The sequence below is a fragment of the Echinops telfairi genome, unplaced genomic scaffold (genome assembly GCF_000313985.2).
Source record: "Echinops telfairi isolate 266 unplaced genomic scaffold, ASM31398v2 ScPeMD7_21;HRSCAF=78, whole genome shotgun sequence".
Classification (NCBI taxonomy): domain Eukaryota; kingdom Metazoa; phylum Chordata; class Mammalia; order Afrosoricida; family Tenrecidae; genus Echinops; species Echinops telfairi.
This window is the reverse complement of record NW_022103918.1, coordinates 14,942,932-14,947,767: the sequence shown is the minus strand read 5'-3', so window position 1 is coordinate 14,947,767 and position 4,836 is coordinate 14,942,932. Positions and strand designations below refer to the sequence as shown.

At 44.9% G+C, this 4,836-nt stretch overlaps 1 pseudogene; it reads right to left on the bottom strand.

The window, feature by feature from the left end:
* Positions 1 to 3,969: 3,969 nt before the first annotated feature.
* On the bottom strand, positions 3,970 to 4,302 carry LOC101645592 (annotated as a pseudogene).
* Between the last annotated feature and the right edge of the window lie 534 nt (positions 4,303 to 4,836).

Below are 4,836 nucleotides of genomic sequence, written 5' to 3'. Positions count from 1 at the left end.
TTAAAAGTAAGTCACCGTGGAAAGGAGTGAGGCAAAGCCAAGCAGGAACGAGAAAGACGATGGGAGAGCAGGTGCCAGGCTGCAAGGGAGAGGGCAACTCGATTGGGGAAGCAGAATGGTCTCAGAAGCTTAATTCAGGGTAATTTACGTTTCACGTAATTGACAGGTGCGCTTGAAGCCAGCCCTGCTCTTCCCCACAGGGCATACAGAGGGAACGCTTTGAACTCCTTGGGACAGAAAGATTTTAGTAAATACAAAATATCATTATCATTACACCTGTTTCTCAGAATACATGAGGGCCTTCTTCTCCAGGTGTGTATTATCCCTTTGTGTCTCCTCCGTCACGAGGGTTCATTTACAATTCTCTAGCTGTTTTGAGAGATTAGAAATGGTCGTGCGGAGGGAAGATGGCATAGGATAAGACGAAACATATGGCAGCAGATGAGAAGGGGAGCAAGCAGTTTATACATTTCCGGGGGCTCCCCCTCATTCCAGGGGGAGGAATCAGAAAGATGTTACCATTTGGATTCTCCTGGACCCTGACACGGGGATTTGACTATGAGAAGTTTATCTGGGAGAAGATTCCAGGAAGCATCCATCAGGGCATCCGGGAAAAGACAGAAGTGTGCAGAAAGCTAACAGCGCATGATCCAGCAGGTCATCGTGTGGTCAGAGAGGGCTCTTGGAGCTGAGTAACTTCAGGACATGGTAGAACATACCTCCAAGTGATTCCCTTTGAGGCATAAGGAATCTACAATGTTTATCATGCAATCCCCTGTCTCCATTGGCTGTGGGCTGCTCCCAGAGATAGGAACGCCCTGATGCTCTGGTCTGCCCTCTTCTGTGGGCTAGCAGGCAAAGTCACCACTGCTTGTAGCAGGCGCAGTCTGGCAGAGCGAGTGCTGAGATGTTTGGGGCAGGCATGAGGAGGATCATCGGCAGCCGGTACTGACTCGAGCCGATAAAGTCATAATATGACCCTGTGAACATCAACATCATATACAAAGTCTAACCAGCACATCTCTCTGGGAGGAACGGTAGCCAGAATGCTCCTTAGAAGTACGAGTGACAAGACTTCATCTCACAAACTCTGGACATGTGATCCAGAGACCCCAGTCCCTGTCAAAGGATGCCATGGTTGGTAAAGCTTTTCAGCAAAAAAAGAGGAAGACCTCAATGAGATGGAGTGACACTGCGGCTGCTTCAACGACTGTGGGAACGGTGCTGGACCAAGCAGTATATGCTCCGGTTGTTCGTGAGGTCACCTGACATCGAGGCCAACTCCATGGCACCCAACCACCACCACCAATCATTGGTTTGTATAAGTTCCACCCCCCAAACCAGACTCGGGCCATGGAGTCCATGCCGACTTCGAGTGACCTCTGTCCTGTGGGTTTCTGAGACTATAACTCTTTCCAGGAGTAGAAATCTTGGTCTCTCTCCCACAGAGCAGCTGGTGGTTTAGAACTGAGGGCATGCAGTTAGCAGCCCAACACATGACCCCTACACTACCAGAGCTCCATGCAAATTCATAACATATTGGATAGTCATGGTTCTGTCCTTGGGAATCTCTTTGGCTTGCTTGGTTTCCATTCATATTACAACCATGACTTTCAATTCTGGTGGGAAGCCTGTTTGTTCTTCTCGGTGCTCCATGTTTCTAATAGGCACCCTATGTACAACAGAATAAGCCGCTATCTGGTCCTGTGCCATCCTCACAATGGTTAAGTTTGAGTCCATTGTTGCAGCTACGGTGTCAATCCATCTTGTTGAGGGCCTTCCTCTTTTTCACTGCCCCTCCACTTGACCCAGCTGCCTTCTCCAGGCCTGTACGTTGGCTCTTTTGGCAGTCCACGGTACAGTGAATATTCTTCCTCAGCACCATCATTCAAATGCCTCAATTCTTCTTCAGTCTTCCTTATTCAATGCCCAACTTTCACATGCACATGAGGTGATGGAAAATAACATCGTTTGAGGCAGGTACACCTTAGTTCTAAGCTCTCAAAGTAGCATCTTTGTTCTTCAGTGCTTTGAAGAGGTCTTGTATGGCACATTTACCCCACGCGGTGCATCATTTGGCCGCCCTCACTAACTGGATGTTATTACCATTGTCCCCACTCTCTAGAATAAATTCTTGTTCTAAGACGACCAGTCCTAGTTACATCCCTGGATCCTGATTCTATACTCTGAGGAGATGGGTCTGATCAGCCGTCATGTGAGATCACATCACTAACCAGTGAGATTTCTACTGTGACCAAATCGGTGACACTCTCAGCCTGGAAGTTAGAGGTGGAGTCAGCTTCCAATCAAGTTTTCTCAGAAAACATAAAATGAGTTTCTATACTGTTCAACTGTGGGGGAGAGGGAAAATATCAAAGCAGACCTTTATTTTCATTATTAAGTTTATTCAAGAAGTGGTTTTATTAAAATAAAAATGTTTCTACCTAACATAATGAGATGTGTCTCATATATTAACAGTACGGGCTCTCTGCCATGGGAGGTGGCGATTCAAAGTCGCATTACTGTTGTGTGAATCGAATGTCAATATATAAAAATGCAAAGTGAGTCGTCCCTGGAGTTGTGCGATGTTTGATCTATACATATGGGCACACCTTTAAGCCAGTGAAGTTCATTTTTCCTCTAGTTTCTATTTTGGTATTCTGTAATCCTTGAATTAAGGAGTAAACACTACCAACTACCCTTAAACAATAACTGACTACAGGGAACAATAGGCTCAAACAGTAATTGTGAGCCTGGCACAGGACCAGGCCATGTTTTACTCTGTTGTACATTGGGCCACAATGAGTTGGAACCCATCGGTACCTAGCAACAATAACAACAGGGAACGGGTAGCAAAAAGAAGTTAGCTTAAAATATCTAAGTACATGTATGACATAGCAAGTAAAAAAAATACAGGTAGAAGCTATTTTCATGGTTTCTGCAACTGGTTATGAGACAGTAGCTACTGTTTTTTATTTTCTTCAACATGATCTATGTTGTACTCTGAGGTAGTTAGTTTATTAGTGCCAATAAACACATGTGGGGTTAATTGAAGGGTGGAGGGATAAATGGCTCGGTGCGCCTCGCCTTTTGAGTTCTCGGGTCTCTTTGCTTTGTGATGGTCGGTCCAAGGTGCAGCTGCCTTAGCCAGTTCCTTGCTTCAGCTGGCAAGGCTCACTTCCTGCAAGACATCCTCAAGGAGAAGCCACATGGACCTACCCCGATGCAGCCCTAGGTGCTGGAGCAACCATGTGGAGACCCCTGGCAGCGCTGAGATGCTTACACATTCACTGACTCGGCTTTCCTCTTGCAGTTGGCATCACTGCGTGCATTTTATGAGATGGAGGAGGACTTTGTGTATTGGTGTTGGACATATGGGTTAATTGTTGGACTTGTGGGCTTGGGCAGCACTGGGTTGGGATATTTTCTTGATGTGCACTTAACCTTTATATAAAACTCTCTCTTATAAATGAGTGTCTGTGGATTTGTTTCTCTAATGTACCCAGACTAATACATACTCCTATAGAATATGAGCCCTCAATTGCTTGTCTTTATTGAATTATAAACATCTTCCATAGGTACTTATTACACCAAGGGAGATACTAGAGCATCCTATAAATTTCATGCTCTACCCCACTGTATGACAGCAAATTTATTTCTCTTTTACAGTCAAGATCAATCATTGCCAACCAAACCAAAATCCCTTTTTCGTTCATGTTCACCCAGTAACTTTAATGTTCCACAGTAGCCAATTGCTACTGTTAGCTTCCGGCTCAATTGAACTACTGCTGTGTTACCTTCATTCCTCCCTGTGTGCCCGTGTTCTAACCCCGCAAAATCAACAATTGCAAAGATCACTGAGTATAATAGTAAAAAGCATTTCTCCCAATTCCATCCCTTATTTTCCTGACCTGTATCTCCCAGTTATGGGAGAAACAGCCTCGTGATGTTTTTTGTTTTTTGTTTTCATTTTTAATACGAGAACATTTATTGCACTACTAAATGCTGAAATCCTCAAGATGAACTTGACGCTGCAACAGCTGCCCTCTTTGGTTTAGGAGTTGTTCCTTCGCGGAATCCATGCCTGAATCTGCGGTATACAATTTTTAGGTGTCTCATTCGACCAGTACCGGTGGTATTTCGTCTTGGCACTCCAGTTATACTTTCTCTTGCGCTTGGCTGGGTAGCCACACTTGCCACAGGTCGACTTCTGGAGGTGGTAGGCCTTGGAGCCACAGCGGCGGCACAAGGTGTGCGTCTTATTGCGACGCTTTCCGAAGGATGACGTTCCCTTTGTCATCTAGCTTCTGCGGCCGAGACCAAAGAGGCCGGAAGAGCGCCTTGCAATGTTTTAATGAATGTTATATATTTTACATGTCTTGGCTCTTATATCCATTGCAATGGCTGTGCAGAACTCACAGACAAAAATTCATGATTAAAGGGTTTATTAAGGAAGCTACAGGTTATAAAGCCAGTGAGAAATGCTCAAGGTTGAGTTGCTTATCAATATATGTTACAAAGTTCTTTCAGATTTGTTAATACCATGTTTCCCCGAAAATAAGACCTACTTACAGTTTTGCCTCTTGCTAAAATATAAGGCATCCCTCGAAAATAAGATCTCCCCGATAACAAGGCCCCCTGAAGTTACCGTAACTCTGGACTCTGGACGGTAGCGGCAGGGACCACCACACAGCTCATTGTTGGCCGCTGCGCAGCCGGAGCAGACAGGAAGTGCGAGCAAATGTACCATAGATTATGAGTAAATGTACCATGGATTGTTGTACATGGAAATAATGGTAGTAACAAGAAATTCTTGATACTGTAGGATTCAGTTTG